At 31.7% G+C, this 19,762-nt stretch overlaps 1 long non-coding RNA gene across 1 annotated transcript in view; it reads right to left on the bottom strand.

Moving 5' to 3' along the window:
- Window positions 1-209: 209 nt before the first annotated feature.
- LOC141553539 (uncharacterized) overlaps window positions 210-19,762 on the bottom strand; it is a 30,722-nt gene continuing 11,169 nt past the window's right edge. The window contains exon 3 of the long non-coding RNA XR_012485507.1: window positions 210-285. This is a non-coding gene — a long non-coding RNA (uncharacterized LOC141553539). The remainder of the gene's footprint in view (window positions 286-19,762) is intronic.

Below are 19,762 nucleotides of genomic sequence, written 5' to 3'. Positions count from 1 at the left end.
AAATGTGCTCTGCCTTAAGCAATGTTCCTACATTTTTATTAATATTTTCTAAGAATTTACTCTGAAGAAAAAGCAACATAATCCTATAAGACTAGTCCCAGAACTAATAAAGGTCAGAGTTCAGTCTGGTGAGGAAAAAAAAGCATATTGGGAGATCAAGCTGGATCAAAATAGGGATAGTGTCTATGTAAAAAGGGGATAATGATAATGCAGGAAAAAGGAAGACAAATCTCCTCAACTCTTACTTTATTTTGATATTGCTGGCCAAGGAAAATGATGTGTGATCTAGAAAAAATAGAACAAAATAGCAAACAGGTTACTGTTAGGCAAGATATGTAGGGAAATGATAGCAATTAGCTAGCCATAATTTCAATTCAACAAATATTTATTAAATTGCTGCTGTGATATTAAAATATTATACTGGGGAATAAGTTATGATATATGAAAGTAATGAATTATTACTGTTCTATAAAAAATGAAGAACAAGCTGGAAATATTTACATGAACTGATGCTGAGCAAAACAAGCAGAACCAAGAATACATTGTATACAGTAATTGCGAGATTGTTCAATGATCAGCTATGAAAGACTTTTTTTTTCCAGTGGTTCAGTGATTCAAGGCAGTTCCAATAAACTTTGGATTAAAAACTTAGTCTGCTTCCAGAAAGAGAATTATGAAGATTTCATGTAAATCAACATGCACTATGTATACTTTTTTTCTACTTTTTTCTCACTTGTGGTGGTTTCCTTTTGTTTTGATTTTTCTCTCCCAAAATAATTCATGAATACATGTGTATTTTAAAAGTTAAAATGCATATATAACCAGAAAAAATGATTTAAAAAAACAAAACTAGACTTAGAAAAGGGGAAGTCAGCAAGGTTATAAGAAACCAATAAAATAATAAAAAACAAAATATAAAGAATGAAAAATTGTATAGGTTTGAGTGTTAGGAGAAAATGACAAAACAGCTCCTGCCCTCAAAAAGCTTACATTCTGTTTAAGGTAATATTAAGCCAGAAACACATGAAAACAATTTTTTGTGTAAAGTAGCACTCAAGCTAAGCAGAGAAGGAAGCTGGAATTTCCAAGAAATGGAAGTAAGAAAAGAAAACATTGTAGGCATGGGAGATATTCTTTCAAAAACTCTCATCTCTGGAAGAGAAACAGATAAGCTCAATTTGGTTGGAATAATAAATGCATTTCTCAAGATCAAGACAAAAGAGAGCTTAGGGTACAAAATGAGTTTTGATTACTGAGTCACCATCAATGATCATTGAAAGGTGATAGATAACTAGCAGACATATTCAGAAATAATGTCAAAGATAGAATTGTAAGTTCTATACACACCAAAATATTACTAACAACATGTTTTAATGCAGAAAGAGCTAAGAAAAAATGGTAGATACTCATTTACTTGAAAATGCTTAAATAAATTCTGGAATATTAATATATATCTGGAATATGTATAATATCATTTTATCACAAGAAGAAACAAATATAAAGAATACAAACATAAATGACATAAACTGATGAGAGCTGTAATAAGAAAAATAAGAAAAATATACTCAATGATTACAATTGTGAAGGAAAAAAAAGGAAACAATATTTTCTAATTACTAAGTCCAAACCTGCCCCTACATAAGAGAAGCAAAAATGCAACTTTCTCCACCCACTAGAAATTATAAGTGTGGAACATTATACAAGATACCAGACTTCAGTAAATGTGTTGGTTACTTAATGGAACTACTTTTTTTTAACTTTTTAAAAAAATCTTTCTTAAAAGGAATAGTTCTCTGAATGGAAGAAGGAAATATTTTTTAAAATCAGGATGATTTAAAACAGAAGACAATACATGAGAAGAAAGAGACATATCTAGAGAAAGGCACATGTTTTAGCTGGATTTTTGTTTTTTTGGTTTTTCAGTTTTGTTGGTTTTTTAAGGGATGAGATAGAATTGTGTGGACTACAGGCCATTGAACTTGATAATTCTCAGAAACATTTCATATTATTATATTATAAATATAATATATGACATTCTATATATTATATTATGCATAATATTCTAAATATTAATTATTTAATTATAATTTCATTATTAACAGTATAGTTAGTGAATCTCTAGAAGACATATAAATGTTCATAACAACATAGTTTCATCAGTAATCAATATTATGGAAGAAATTAGATTTTTACCACTTTATAACTTATACAAACATGAACTCCAAATAATTTTGTAACATAAATTTATCATATCACCACAAGCAAATTAAAAAAAAAAAAAACATGGAAAACTATCAATCAGATTAATGGATAAAGTTCTTGGCCAAACCAGGAAGAGAAAGAATCAGAGGATTCAAAAAGAGCACAAATGGGTATAAAAATGATTACATAAATATCAACATAGTTTCATCAGTAACAAATAGTATGGAAGAAATTAGATTTTTACCACTTAAAACTTATACAAAGATGAACTCCAAAAGAGTGTATGACATAAACTTATCATACCACATCAGAAGCAAATCAGAAAAACATGGGGGGAAACCACTTATCAGATTTATGGCAAAATAAGGAAGAGAAAGTATCAGAGTATTCAAAAATGGGTATCAAAATGATTACATAAAATTAAGAAAGTTTTTGCATAAATTAATGAAGCTAATTAAGAAAGTTTTTCCATAAATTAATGAAGCTAAAATAAAAAAGGAAGCTGTAAAAGTCTAGAACTGAGCAAATGCACTTGAATAATGGAGCAAATGAGACTAATTGCCAATTGGACAATTCTCTATTAACATGTTTGAAGGCTGACCCTCCCCAACTATTCTGTGCTAGCTTGATTGGCAGGACAAAGAAGGGGAAGTGACTTGTGTGGGTGGAGTAGGAGAAGGAAATTAAGGCATTCTCCTGGAGGTGGAGAGAGTGGAAGGAGATGTAGAGATTGCTAGATCTAATCCCCTGACGACCCCAAAAGACCAAGAATAAAGATTTTTGATGATCCTGACTCCAGCTGATTTCTGGGAAGACAGAGTTCCAGCATTTGGTGCCCAACGTGGGGCAGACACCCTACCTCCACTGAAGTCCTCCGGTGACCAGGAGATTAGGTGAGTATTCTAATAGACAAATAAGGAACTTACCTTGTTAAGGGCTAAACCAGCAATCTCTTATAGCTGACATGGGGCAGATGTTAGCTAAAGACATTCCCTCGACCTCAGACTAGTTTAAATAAAACCTTCAGTTAGTTTCTCTGATAATGGTCTTATTTCCAAGATATATAAAGAATCAATTCAAATTTGCAAAAAAAAAAAAAAAAGCCACTTTCTCAAAGGATACAAATAGATAATTTTTAAGAAACAAAAACCAGGCCTTCCATAGCTATATAAAAAGTGTACAAATTAAAGAGATGCACATTAAAGCAATCCTGAGATTCCATTAGAAAGACAAATATAATCCCCCCCAAAAAATGAAAAAAAAATGGTAAAAATTAGAGGGATTTTATGAAAATAAGCGTGTTGACACACTGTTGGTCAAATAGATAGGAATGACAAAGTCTGTGAAGAAACAAAATCTGTGAAGAATGAAGCAATTTTCCAGTTAAACATACGTTAGAATGATTTCAAAAAAGTCTTGCTAGGGTAAAAGGAGTGCACAGCACATTCCAGATAGCTGAAAAAGTCATTGGGAGATATCCTAATCATAGTAGATCAAGAATCAAACTGCTCAATTTTGACTCAATAAAAAAGTAATAAACAGACCAGTGGGGCAACATCAAGTCCCAGTATAGAAAGCAAACTCCCAATCTAAGAAACCAGGCAACAATAAGCAGAATTAGATTAGGCTACCTTGATTTGGAACAAATCAGCAAACACAAGGGGTGCCATGCTAAAAGATAAACTCAAAGCTACACAAGAAGCTTGTGTGTGCCCCCTGTGCTCCAGGAGCAGAACTCAACTTCAAAAGTCATGAAATAGAAGGACAAAAGAAAGAAAAAGAGGAAGAAATTAAAAAAGAACTTTGACCATAAAAAGCTATCATTGTGTTAGGGAAGACCAAAATACCAATTCAGAAGAGGACAAATGTTCATGTGTGAAACCTCAGGGAAGGATATGAATTGGTCAGAAGCCCAGAGAGACTTCTTGGAAAAGTTTAAAGAAGATTTATAAAAATTAAATATGACAAGTAGAAGAAAAATTGGGAAAAGAAACAAGATGTATGATAGCCAGCAGTTTGGCAAAGGAAAACAACTCCTTAAAAACAGTTAGTCAAATGCAAACCAAAAAAAAATAATAATAATAATAATAATTTTTTAAAAATTCACTGAAGAAAATTACACCTTTAAAAGTAAATTGATCGAAAAGGAGATACAAAATTTAACTGAAGAAAATCATACCTTAAAAACTAGAAGTGGGCAAATGGAAATAGGTATTTGTCCTCAGATATTTTCTTTCTGTGAAATCCTAAACAAGTCATTTACCAAATATTTGTTGAACTAAAATCACTGAGACAAAAAGATGTATTAAATCCAAAAAAGAAAAAAAAAACAAAAAACTGCTCTTTTTCAGTTTCCTCAACAATCAGGGAAGATAATAACAGTATCCACCTCTCACAGGGTTATGGTGAGAATCAAGTGAGATGAGGTTTTTAAAGGACCATAATGGAAGCCATGATAGCTAAAAAATCATGAAAACCATCTAGAGGACAGGAATCTGCCCACCATTACAATGTTAATTAGACTTGTAGAACAATAAAGTTTCTGAATTTCAACACTGCTTTGATTCTTTTCTAAAAAGTTCCTTCTTTCCTTCTTCTCCTATAGTACAGTGCATGTACACACATACTTACACACATACACGCATATACACACTTTTTTCTCATTCGTTTTAAAAATACATTTGTCACATATTTTCTCTCTGCAAATGAAATTGATCTCTATGTTGAAATTATTGACAATGTTGAGGAATAGTAACTGGAAATTCTTGAACAAAATGTCAATCCTTAGTAACGATTCCACATCCAATTTTTAGTAACAACATTCCATATATCTACCTCTCTCTCAGTCTTTCAGGTAAATAGACATCTTTACTCAAACAATTTGAATAGTTTATAAAATCATAGGACATTCTGAAAGTATTTTGAATGATACACAAAAAGTTGCTAAACAATGTAAGCCCTTTGATCTAGTTATAACATCTGGATCCATATCCAAAAGAGAACTAAGAGAGAAGAAAATATTCTTTATGTACAAAGATATCTGTAGTAGTTTTTTTGTTTTGTTTTGTTTTGTTTTTTTTCTTGTGAAAACAAAAAATTGGAAACTAAGAATGACTCGCAATTGAAGAATGTCTGAATAAGTTGTGGTATGTGAATATGATGAAGTTCTATTACACTGTAAGACATGAGGAAATAGAAAATTTCAAAAAGATGGAAACATTTATATGAACTAGTGCAGAGTAATGTAAGTAGTAATGTAAGTAATGCAATATCAAATTTTAATAAACAATTTGACAGACTTTTATAAACTGATAGAGAGCAAAATATTTAGAATCAGAGGCATAATTTGTATAATGAAAGTGACAGTATAAAAACCAACAATTTTGAAAGCTTTAGGATCACTATAATGATCATTCATGATTTCAGAGGATTTATGGTGCAATGTTATCATCCATTACACAGAAGTGACAAATTTAGTATGAAAAGTGAGATAATGAATCAAACTATAAAGGGTTGTTATATAAAAATAAAGCACCAAGTAAACTAGAAGTCATGATAAGCTAGTTCTTTCCTTTTTTGTTTGACAACAAATCTACACAAATAGATGGAGAATATCCTGGATATTTAACTTGATGTTAGAAAATAATTTTTAAAACTCTCATTATTTTTGTGAAAATGATAGTGAAATATATGCTACAAACTACAGTATAATCAGGTAAGTTCATAAGTATTTGAATAGACTTAAGTATTTTTTTGCAAAAGAAATTTATAATCCATGAGCATTTTATGCTGTGTTATTACTTTAGAAAGACATCACTAGATTACCTCGTCCCCTCCAAGGTCCTGTTATTAGTTAAAAAAAATAATATCAATATCTTGTATAAGGTATAAAGTACATATTTATCAAATATCAAGGTGATAAAAAAGGGAGAACACAACATTGGATAATGAGGTTCAATAAAATCTTGACAGTTTAAATCACTGTGATAAAATAGGAAGAGATTTAGTGGGAATAAATATAAAATATTATAATCAGGTTTAAAAAATCAATGTTACATATACAAGATGGGGAAAGTTCGCAAAAAAAAAAAAAAGTTCATCTGAAAAATTTCTGGGATTTTGGTGAGCCATAAACTTGATAGCTTAAAAAAATAGCCCTATAAAGATGCTCTGATTCTAGGCTCCATTAATACAGGTATTGTGTCAAGAATGATGGAAACAGCCTCACTGCCTTCTTTCTTGATTAGAACCCATATGGAGTATTACATTCCATTCAGGGCATCTTAAGAAAATCATTGGTAATTTGGAGAACGTAGTGTAATGGAAGGAATACTAGACTAAGATACAGCAAGGATGTGATTCCTTTTTGTTTTAATTATTTTTTATTTTTAATATTATTTTATTTCCCAAATGCATGTAAAGTTAGTTTTCAAGTATATGTTCCAGATTTTTCTCCCTCCCTGCTTCCCTGAATTTTTCTCTCCACAGGACAGCAAGCAATCTGATATAATGTAAATATGTGCAATTCTTTTTAAACAGTTTCATATTTTTCATCATATGCAAGAAAAAAAATCAGACCAAAAAGGAAAAATATAAGAAAGAAAACAAACAAAAAGGTGAAACTATTATGCTTCAATCCACATTCAGTCACATAGTTTTCTCCCTGGATGTAGATGGCATTTTCCATCCCAAATCTATGGGAAATAACATAAATCATCACATTATTGAGATGAGCTAAGTCCCTCACATTGATCATGACATAATTTTGTTATTCCTGCATACAGTGTTCTCTTGGTTCTGCTCATTTCACATAGTATCGGTTCATGTAAGTTTTTCCAGGCTTTTCTGAAATCAGCTTGCTCATCCTTTCTTATAGAACAATAATGTTCCATTACATTCCTATGCCATAACTTATTCAGCCATTTCCCAAATAATGGACATCCACTCAATTTCCAGTTCCTTGACACTACAAAAAGGGCTGCTATAGATATGTTGCATATGTGAGTCCTTATCCTCCTTAGGATGTAAACTCAGTAGTAGCACTGACAAAAGATGTGCATAGTTTGATAGTCATTTGGGAATAGCTCCAAATTGCTCTCCAGAATGGTTGGATCATTTCATAACTCCACCAACAATGCATTAATATCCTAGTTTTCCCACATCTTCTCCACCATTTTTTATTATTATATTTTCCTGTCATTTTAGTCAATCTGAGAGATCTGAGGTAGTATCTCAGAGTTGTCTTAATTTGCATTTCTCTGAACAATAGTGACTTAGACTATTTTTTTTTCATGTAATTAGAAATGGATTTAATGTTTTCATCTGAAAATTGTCTATTCATATCCTCTGACCATGTATCAATTGAGGAATGACTTGTAATCTTATAAATTCTAATCAGTTCTCTATATATTTTAGAAATATAATATTTATCAGAAACAATGCTTTTTGCTTCTCTTCTAATCTTGACAACATTAGTTTTGTTTGTGCAAAAACAATTTAATTTAATGTAATGAAATATCCATTTTCTATTTTATAATGTTCTCTATTTCTTTTTTAGCCATAAATTCCTCATTTCTTCAGAGATCTAACAGGTAGGATATGTCTTGCTCTCCTAATCTGCTTATAGAATTATTTTTTATGAAGGACCTGATTTTAAATGTTACTCTCTTGCTTACTAGTGAGTAAACCTCAGCTTCTTAATTCACAAAATAAGAATAATACCAATATCTCTGATACACAGGGTTGTTGTGAGGACTCAGAGACAATTCATGCAAAGAGTTTACTACCTTTGTAAGCATAAGAATTCACTTTAGGTCTTCACAGCCTCACACAACTAACAGGATACAACATAATCTACAAAAAATATTTACTTTTTAAATATATTCCAGCAAAACATCCAACAGGAAGATAAAAGAAGAAAATGTCCTAAGTTAACAATAAAATATTTCAAGTATCTAAAAAATTAGCCTACCATGATATATGTATTATTTAAAGAAATGTTTCAAGGATCTTTTTTCTCTGTGAAGTTACCTGGCACTGATGTAGATTGGTAATTGCCAAACCCATAAAATAAACTACTGGGTATGGGATTATTTATTTGAGAAGAATTTCTGGGAAATTTCTGGGAAGACTGAAAAACTGCTAAGGATGCATCTTTATCACTTTCATATACCTGCTAGGCTCTGCATGCTAGGTGAACAAAGACATTTGTATACTGATATAATATAATATAAACAAAATATATACAGAGAAAATATTAGGTAAATTCAGATAAGGGAAGGGAACACTCAAGCTAATAAGTAATACTTAATGAACTTAAATTATTATGAGAATAAGAAACAATGCCAAAGGAATCAATAATACTAAAACCAAAAGAAATTGTAATATGTTAAATTAATACATTTTAAAAATTTCTATTTCTATGCCTTAGCACCTTTATCTGTGTCATTTGTTATTGGTTTTCTTTCCCTATATGACAACCCATATTCATCATTTATTCTAAGATACTCCTTACCTCTTCCAAGAAACCATGTTTAAATAACTCCTCTCCAGTTTAATTATATAGTTACCAATTATACATTCCTTCCCAATTTATGTATAAAATTTTTATAGCATTTTCTTTCTAAGAGACATATGAAGCATTAACAAATATTATTTTGTTGTTAGGTCTAATTCTATCCCTAAGCCTAAATAATTATTATTACATTAAGCTCTTCAAAATTTTATTGTGCCATTTACTCTTGCACCCTTCGAACATAAAAGACCTAGCACAACGCAGATGTTCAAAATGCTTATTAAATAAATACTGTATATTAAATTATATGATAAATGTAATGTAATATAAATACTATAAATATTACATTAATTAATTAATGATTGAAATATAAAATCAGAGGAGAAGAATGTTTTTTTTTTTTTAATGACATTATTTTATGGCATTAGTTTTACTTGGTACAATTATAGGTCATCATTACCTTCTTAGGAGGTTTAACAAAAACATATGACTCAGTCAAACTTATGTAGTATGTATTCAGTGAAGAGCTAGGTTGATTGCTAGTCATCAGTGCAAACTGTGATATTTCCCTTCTTTTGCTTTTCCCAAATGGAATCCATTTATTCAGGAAGTGAAAGATCTGCTGTACCAAATTTATGGTTAACATATTTTCCACAACAGGACTATGTTATGACTAATAAAGATCGCTCTACAGAAGCAGCTGTATGTCACAAATAGCCGATGGGTAGCTGCCTTTGATACATCTATAGATTTAAATATGGTTATTTAGGACTATAGGCACCCTAGATAGCAATTCAAAAAACTAAGAATTAGCCTGCTTGAGATGTGTTGGAGTGGGGAGTTGGATTTATAACTTCCTTAGAAGTATCATTTACTATTTAAATTAATTTTTTTTCTCTCTGGGGATGTTAAAGAAGACAAGTATCTGCAAAAGCTTGTGGCATTGTACTTAATGTTACATTAGTGTATTCTCAAGACTTCTTTTCTTCTCCTCTGAGACTCAGGCTCAGAGCTTTCTCTCTTATGCTGTAAATGATACGCTACACACTGGAACATTCAAATCATAGGATGGATGAAACATCAGATGAAATAAAATGCTGTATTAGGTTGCAGAAATGATGCCAACTCAGAAACTTTCTGCTTTTATTATGAATTTATGTGGATCAAAAAGACTTTCCCAGGGGAGAATTTGTCACTGTAAGTAGATTCTGAAGCATCTTGATGGAGGACACTCAGAAAAATGCAATTCATCATGTGGGGTTGCAAAATGTCCAGGAAAACAGTTTTAATGTCTCTATTGTCCACATCTGATGAATAGGCCTTTCTGAGAAGTGATGTTTCCTTTAAACATTCAAGATTGCCTTTTAATTGGCTCCCACTGTTAATTAGGGAAGGATACAGTTTTACTGGAATCAAAGTACTCAAGATGCAAAACAAATTGAAAAGAGTAAAATACTTAATTAGCTTCCTCTAGTTTATGACCCCACTTCTTCCTAACTAGTGGGAGGTAATTCAGCCAGAAATCAGATATACTCACTAGTTGTTTAGTTCATTCAGAAGGAAGAAGGGACATGGCAGGGAATGCTTTGAGTTATAAAGTTGCAATGAAGAAGATCAATTTCCTTCAAAGCTCATCATCAGTATGGGGCCTGTACTGATGCTCCTTCCCCCACACTTACACTTTTTCCTCCAATTTTATTTCATTTTTATTATGCATATATTTTGCACCCCTCTGATTGTGTCCTCTGATAGAGTTTCAACTTCTTGATGGCAAACTTTCAGTTTTGAGTTTGTGTTTTCAACATGGTGTAGAGGAATCAGAAAGCCCTTCTTGGTTCACCTCCTGTTTCTGACACATACTACTTGTATGACTCTGGACAAGTTACCATTATAACCTGTCAGTGTTCTAGGGAACTCTTAGGCTATATGTTGCAGAGACCAACCGGCATAGAATGAAGACGACTTTTTCTTAGACAACCCTACAAAATTACTAGGTTGAAATTCAATTACCAATCAAGACAGTACATATCAGCCCATTTCTTTCATATAATTCTATAATAACTGGGAATGTTTTTTTTTTTTAATTTACATCAAAGTCAAATTAATGTTTTTTCCAACTTCTATGTATTGCTTTTATTATTTCTCTATAGGGTCATGCAGAGCAAATCTAAACCGCTTATAATATAATTTCCAGAATGCCTCTGAATATAATTTGGTTTGTCAAAGTACCTTAAAAATGTTGTTACATCCATAATAGAAGACAAATACAGGCACAATGGAATAAGTATTTCATCCCATCTGCACTCTTTGCCAGGTGCAGTGAAAAAATAACTAGCACTCATAATAATCAGATTTAGCCCACAAATACAAAATCAAGAAAATAGTAAATAAGAATTTCAAACTAAATTTATTACACTTCCCATAAGGATAAATCTGTGCCTACATTGAAGAATGTTCAGTCTTGTAGAATGAATTGGTCAGTTTTATTCAATGAATCAATTAAACTATAAATGGCTGTAATTTATCATCTGAAAATTGTATATCTATATCCTTTGACCATTTATTAATTGGGGAGAAAAGTCCTTAAATTTAAGGAGTGTAAGGGTTAAAAAGCCTCTAGAAGCAAAGAATGCAGTTCAAGGCATGTGGGAGGACCTGACGGATGAGAGATTCAAAGGCACAGGAGAGTTCTATGTGGAGGTGGGGCATAGCCCCAAGAGGTGGTGTCTGATTCCAGGTACCACACCTCCCTCCTTAGTGCTCTCAAAGCCTAGCATACCTCCCTCCTTCTTCTTGGGCCAATCCCATTATGCCAGGTTCCTAGAGGACCTCCCTTTCCCCCATATCATCAGGGGAATATAAATATGTGCTATCTAAGAATAAAGTTCTCTTTCACTTCACCCCTACCTCCTGGTGGTCTGTCTCTATGGTGCCCAAAGATGGGTAAGTGTGGCCTAGCTGTGCCATCGATGGACGGGCATTAAGAGTAGCTCTAAGGGGAGCTACCAGGTTAGAGTAGTCCTTAGGGGTGTAACAAAGGAGAATATTAAGAGATCTTCCCATTTCATTCCCTTACCCTACAAAACTACAAAGAAATTTCTTTTGGTCAGTTACTAAGTAAAGAACAGACTGGAGCAGAGAGAGACTTATGGAAGGTTGATCAACTAGCAGGCTATTACAATAGTTTAGATATGAATAAATGAACCAGGGTACACCAAGGTTATATATCAGAAAAAAAGAAAGGAGCATATTTGAAGTATGTTTCAAAAATTCAATAGACCTTGACTATAAATTGAATAAAGAGGAAGGAGAGAGAGTGGTAGATAAGAGAGTGAGACCTTCAGGATGATACCTTAGTTGTGAGACAGGGAAGATAATAACAGGGAAATTTGGAAGAGGGAAAGATAATGAGCTCTGTTTTAGACATGATGAATTTAAGGTTGAGTTTATAAGACATCTATTTCCAAGTGTGTAATAGATAGCTGGTGATATGAGACTAAACTCCAAAGAGACATCATATTTAGATAAGTAGAAGTGGAAAATATCAGTTTAGTGATGATAATTGAATCTTTAGGAGCTGATGAGATCACCAACTGAAAGAGTACAAAAGGAGAATAGAAAAAGACTGCATAATATGTATATTATGTAATATGTATATTGTATAATATCCATGGTAGGTATAATCTGGATTAAGATCTAAGAGACTGAAAAATGGTCAGGAAAAGTAGGAAGAGAAATACAAGGCACTAGTATCCTGAAAATCTAGAGACTATCAAGAAGAAAAGTATTATCAGCAGTGTCAAATAATGTCAAGAGGTCATTTTTTTAAAAAATGAAACACATTCTGATCAGTTTGCAAAAAAAAAAAAAAATTATATATATATATATATATATATATATATATATATATATATATATATATATATATATATCAGGGTGATGTAAGTATAGCAGTCAAATTTTTACACAAGCTTTTGCATAATTTAGAGATAAGATTGAAAAAATTTTATCATGATTTAGTGAATGTATTCAATAATGCAACAATTTATTTGAATCTCTGTCTTTGTGAAGCATGTTTTTCAGCTCTGACAATCCTTTTCATCAGTTAAATATCAAAACCAAAATAAGCTGAACTTAGAATAAACTGTTGAATCTTTGTATCACAATGTTAAACAAAATACTTCTAAAATAATGGATCATAATAAATCTCATTGCTCTCAAAAACATAATTAATAATAATGTATCCTCAGATCAAGATTATAGAACTATTATGAAAGTATTAGTTTCAAAATATCATTTAATTTTTATTTTATCATTTTAAAATTTCTATTTTTTGTAAGTTTAGTGATAATATGTATATAATATGTGAACAAGTATGTCTATATCATTCATCTATTAGGCTGATGCTTAATATACATTTTATGGATAGGGATGCACAATAAAAAAGGAGATATATTTTCAGATAATAGTTATGGTCTTATCAGCATAGAACACAATCATGGTATTTATATATGTGACATTATTTATTTTTAAATATAATTTATATTAATTCAGCTCAAAATTTTATTAGCTTTCTTTGATAGACACATCACATTTCACACATATTGAGTTTGTGATCAACTATACTTTTAAGTCTTTTTTTTACTTAATCTCAATGTCTCTTCCATACTATGATTTTCTGACTGTTTTATTTAGTACAAGGCTTTTAAAGCATTCCTTTTAGATTTCATCTTGTTATATTTAGCTCAGACTGCTGAGATCTATTGGGTTCCTGATTGATTGATGAGAACTGTATATACTATTGATTGGCATTAAGCTTGCAATTCATTAATTCTGCCTTTCATCAACATTTTTTTTTCAAATAAATTGATAGCTTGTGTTTATATCATCTGATATTTGAATTTTTAAAAATAATCCAGGTGAAAAAAATCTATATTTACCTCTATCAAATTTCATTTTACTAGATTAAATCCAACATTCTAATTTATCAAGAAATTTTTGAAATATGATTTGATTATGCAGGGTGTTAACTATTCCTCCCAACTTTGTGTCAGTTAAAACATTCATAAGTATTTCAGCTGTATCTTTATCTAAGTCATTGATAAAAATATTAAGTATGATAATATCAACCACAAATTCCTGGATCAATCTACTAGACACCATCTTTCAATATGATATCATACAATTAATAATTACTCTTTTTATCTGGCCACTAAATTGGTCCAAATTTATCCAAATATAGTATATAGCTCACATCGCTTCATATTTTTTAAAAGAATTACATGAGAAAAAAACATTCTCCACCTTATAATCAAATGTATGAACAGGGTATTTTTAGTAGTATAAATTAAAGCTATCAATAGTCATATAAAATACTTTTAAAATGCTGACTATCAAAATACAAGTTAAAATAACTTTGAGGTACTACCTCATATCTATCAGATTTGACTAATACGATAGAAAAGGAAAATGACAAATACTGGAGATTTTGGTGGGATAGACAGGAATACTATTGTATTCCTTACTTATTGTAGGACTTATTGTACTTATTGTAGGCATTATAAAGTGATCCAATCATTCTGTAGAACAATCTAAACTATGCCCAAAGGGCTATAAAAGTATGCATTCCCTTTATCACAGAAATGCCACAGCTAAATCTGTATTCCAAAGGGATTAAAGGAAAAGAAAAAGGAGCCATATGTACATAAAGATTTATAATAATTCTTTTAGTGGTCACAAAGAATTGGAAAATGGTCACTCATCAACTGGGGAATAGCTGAACAAGTTGTGGCATATAATTGTGATGGAACCCTATTGTTTTGTAAAAAATGATGAGCAGGAGGAGCCAAGATGGCAGGAAAAAGGCAGTAACTCACCTGAATTCTTCCTGAAGACCTACAAACACCTTTTAATAATGCCATAAAAAATTTCTGGGGCAAAGGAACCCAAAAAAAGGATGAGATGAAATAATTTTCCAGCCAAAGATAATTTAGACGGTCACTAGTAAAGGTCTGTCACACCTTGTGTAAAAGTGGACACCAGTCCAGTGCAAATTGTGCCCATGCAGACAAGGGCCTAGCAAACTAGATACAGGCCTTGGGGACCAGTGAACCAACAGTGGTAGTAGTTGCTTCCAGAGCTCTCAGTCCACATATAGTAAAGGGGTTAAATAGCAGATTCAAGTAGATTACAGGTACTTACAGGGGTTTCTTTCCTAGCAGAGAATCAGGATTCTATTGCTTTTCCCAAACTCAGATTTCAGTCATAAAGCTGGATGGAAGTGTCAGGGCAAGGAGGAGCACTAGTATATGGTTGCTTGCAACTGTGGTGGAACAAGAAATGTCTTCATAGTTACAAGACAAAAAAAAGTACATGTGGTCACTCACAGACTAGAGCATAGGCCAGTAAGATAGCAAGTATATCTCTCTTTAGTTCACAAATAAACTTGGAAGAACTAACAGGCCCTTTTAGAAGTATCTCTGAAGCTTAGGACAGTGTACCTTCCATCCTGGAAGCAGAAGTTTAACAAAGAGTTAAAATTCAAGTAAAAGATGAAGAAAACAAACAGGAAAACAATAGGAAACAATAGGAAAAAATTCTGACCCCAGAAAGTTGTTGTGGTGACAAGGAAGATCAAAACACAGATTCAAAAGAAAATAACAAAGTCAAAGCTTCTACATTCAAGGCCTCCAGGTAATTTATGAATTGGCCTCAGGCCATGGAAGAGTTTAAAACATATTTTTAAAATCAAGTAAAACAGGTAGAGAAAAATGAGGAAGAGAAATGAGAATGATGTAAGAAAATCATGAAAAATGATTCAACAACTTGGGAAAGGATACACACACACACACACACACACACACACACACACACACACACACACAAAATACTGAAGAAAACAACATCTCATAAAATAGACTTGGCCAAAAAGTAAAAGAAGTACAAAAAGGCCACTGAGAAGAATGGTTTAAAAATAATTGGTCAAATGGAAAAAGAAGCACAAAAATTCACTGAAGAAATCTCTTAAAAGTACAAATGGTCAAATAGAAAAGGAGGTGCCAAAATTCACTGAAGAAAATAATTCCTTAAAAATTCTAATTGAGAAAATAGAAGCTCATGACTTTGAGAAATCAAGAAACAATAAAACAAAACCAAAAGAATGAAGAAAAATAGAAGACAATGTGAAATATTGCATTGGAAAAACAACTGACCCAGAAAACATGTCAAGAGAGATAATTTAAAAATTGTTGGACTACCTGAATGCCAGAATTAAAAAAAAAAAAGAACCCCAGCATCATCTTTCAGGGAATCATAAAGGAAAACTGCCCTGATAATTCAGAATAAGAGAGTAAAAATAGAAATTGAAAGAATACACCAATCACCTCCTGAAAGAGATCCCAAAATGAAAACTCTCAGGAACATCATAGCCAAATTCCAAAGTTCTTAGGTAAAGAATGCAATCAGCCAGAAAGAAATAATTCAAATTAGGTAGAGCCACAGTCAACATTTTTTCAATTTCTACATTAAAGAATATAAAAGTTTAGAATATAATATTTCAGAGGGCAAAGGAACTACACTTACAACCAAGAATCAACTGCCCAACAAAACGGAATATAATCCTTCAGGGAAAAAATAGACATCAATGAAATGGAGGAATGCCAAACATTCTTCATTTGAAAAATTACCTGAATAGAAAAGAGCAGTTTGCTCTCAGAAAAACCTAAAAAGCCTTCCATAGAGCTGATGTACAATGAAATGTACTGTGTACCTAGTAATAGAAGCATTATTAAGATGATGAGCTTTGAATGATTAAGCTATTATCATAAATACAATGATGCAAGGCAACTGAAAGACTTACAATGAAAAATGTTGTCCATTCCCACACAGGAAACTGATAGTGCCTGAATATAGATCGAAGCATATTATTTTATTACTTGCCTTGTCAATGAAGGTAAAAGGTTTCTTGAGGGAAGAAGATAAAGGATTTAGAATTCAAAGTTTTTAAAATGCTATAAATTACTCTTATGTATAGTTGGGGGGAAATAATAAATAAACTTTTAAAAGAAAGAAATGACAAGCAGGACAATTAAAAAAAAATTGGGAAGACTTCTATGAACTGATACAAAGAGAAATGAGCAGAACCAGAAGGACATTACACACAGTGATACTATAATAATGATTATCTGAAAGATTTAACAGTTCTAATTAATCAATGATCCAAGACAATTTCAAAATGCATATGGTAAAAATGCTATTTACCTCCAGGGAAAGAATTGGTGACTTCTAAATACATATTAAAACAACTTCTTTTTGCTTTATTTTTTTTTTTGTTGCAACTTAGTTAACATGAATATTTATTTATTTTGCATGCCTTCACATGTATGTGTGCTTGCCTTTTCAGAGAAGAGCTGGAAAGAAAGAAGGTAGAATGAATTCTAAAATTTATCTTATGAGAGGAAAGGAATACCATGAAAGGCATTTTAAATATTTTGCTACATTCTAGAGTATCTATAGTGCATAACTGATTTACCACTTTAATAAATGTATTGGAAAAAAATAATTAAGTTAACTGGTAGTGGCCTATTCTTGAAGATTCTGTATGTTCATTAAGCATTGTTTTTCCCCTTTTCCCCCCATTTAACAGTATTTTTATAATTACATGTAAAATAGTTTTCAACATTCATTTTTATAAGATGTTGACTTCCAAAGTTCTTCATTCTTTCCATCTCTTCCATTCCTTCCCTACAGCAAGACAGCAGATAATTCAATACAGGTTATACTCATCAATCATGTTAAACATATTTCCACATTAATTATGTTGTGAAAGAAGAATAAGAGTAAAAAAGAAAATCCACAAGAAAGGAAAAAAAAACAAAACAAAACAAGTAAAAATAGTATGCTTTGTTCTGCATTCAAACTTCATAGTTCTTTCTCTATATGTAGATACCATTTTCCATCATAAGTCTTTTATAATTGTCTTGGATCATTATTTTGATAAGGAGTGTTATCAGAGTTGACTATCACACAATATTGATGTTACTGTGTACAGTTTTCTCCTTGTTCTGCTCACTTCACTAAGCATTAGTTCATGTGAGTTTATAAGCATTGTTTTAATAAACAATTCCTTGAAAATTTTGCCGGGAATCAAAGCTGTGCTCATCAACCTAAAATTTACAAACTACTTGTTTTTTTCTCTTTTCTTAAAATTGGAATTGTACCTTTCTTTTTCTGATACTTTTCCTGTTCTTCATGATACTATCTTTCATAGTGGCTCACCCATCTAAGGTGTCTGTTCTTTCACTTTCTTGTGACTTGGTTCAAAGGGATCTGGCAATTTGAATGTGTAAAAATCATCTCACCACTCTGTATCTACCAACTTAGTTGGATAGCAACTCTCAATTGGCCATTTTTTTCACCCTCACTATACAAATTATTCTTCATGGCAGAGAAAAGGAAATGAAAATTGATGAGCTCTGCTTTCCTATGTCAACTATAGGCATTCCATCCACTCCAAACGGTGATCTTTGTATTTCACTTTTTCTACTTTCCCTGAATATAGATGATTTAAAAAACAAAACAAAACACTATATTTTCCTTGGATTTATTCACCAAATTTATTAACCTTTCTGCATTTTTGATAGTTCTTATAAGATCATGACCCACTTATTCCATATTAATTTCTCCTTCTTCCATCTTTTGTCTATCTTTGGATCTGATTTGGTTGATGAGTTTATTGGTTTATTTTAAATATTACCTCTAATTTTCTTCCTTATTGGAATTATCTTTCTCAATATCTTCAAAATTTTATTCAGAAGAGCCTCCCATCTTTTTGGAATGTTTTCCCATAAAATATTTGTGATCATGGAGTCTTATTCATCTTTCCAATGTATGGTTTGAAATCTGTCCTCTATTAGAAATTTTTAAGTGCAAAGGTCATTTTCCCCCAAGCTACTGTCATGTCTGCCCCAGTAGCCAATTCTTTCTTGTTATTGAGAATCAAATCTAAAATTATGCTTCTCTGTGTTATTTTGAATTATTAAGAAAAGTAAGGCAAGAAATTATCAGTTACTCTACTTTTGTCAAAAAGAAAACTCCATTAACTTCTTCAAAGTTACCAATGATTACTTAATTGCCAAATCCAATGGCCTTTTCTCAATCTTCAATCTCTTCAACTTTCTTTGAAATTTTTAACAACATTGATCATCCTTTCTCTTGATCCTCATCTTACCTCTCTACTTCTTCTCTATCTCTCCTCCTAGATTCTCTTTCATATTATGATCTTTAACTGTAGGTATTCCTTAGATTGCTATGTCTTCTCTCTTCACTTCTCCTTTTCTACTACTTCATTTGTTGATATCATCAACTCTCATGGCTTTAATTATAATCTCTGTGCTGATGATTCTCAAATTTACTTCTCCTGCCCTCACATCTCCAGGTGGTTTTCAGATATCTTGAATTTTCAGTGGGCATCTTAAACTCAACATGTTCAAAAACAACTTATCTTTCGCACATAAACTTTCCTTCTCACCTACTTTCCCTATTACTTTGAGTGCAATATTACCTTTCCAGTCACCCAGGCTTACAACTTAGATGTCATCTTTAACTCATTACTATCTCTTATCTACAAGAATGTTCAGTCTATTGCTAAGACTTGTTAATCTCTCTTTTCCAACATCTCTCAAATAAGCACCCTTCTCTCTTCTGACATTGCCACAATTGGTGCAGATCTTCATTAATTCATACCTGAATTATTGCTATAGCATGTTGATTAGTTTTGCCTATCTCAAGCTGCTTCCCATTTCAAAGCACAGCCACCAAATTTATTTCCTAAAGCACAGATATGATTATGTCTCCTTCTATAATCAATAAAGTGCAGTAACTTCCTATTAATTCCAGGATCAAATACAAAATTCTCCTTTTTAGCAATAAAAGTTCCTTCTAGCCTAGCCTATTTCTACCTTGTCTGTCTTCTTACACTTTTCTCTCTACTTGTTGATCCAGTGACACATGTCTTTTTGCTGTTCCATACACAAGATACTCCATCTC

This window comes from Sminthopsis crassicaudata, chromosome 2 (genome assembly GCF_048593235.1).
Source record: "Sminthopsis crassicaudata isolate SCR6 chromosome 2, ASM4859323v1, whole genome shotgun sequence".
In the NCBI taxonomy this organism is placed as follows: domain Eukaryota; kingdom Metazoa; phylum Chordata; class Mammalia; order Dasyuromorphia; family Dasyuridae; genus Sminthopsis; species Sminthopsis crassicaudata.
The sequence above is the reverse complement of the archived record's forward strand: the minus strand, read 5'-3'. Positions and strand labels throughout refer to the sequence as shown.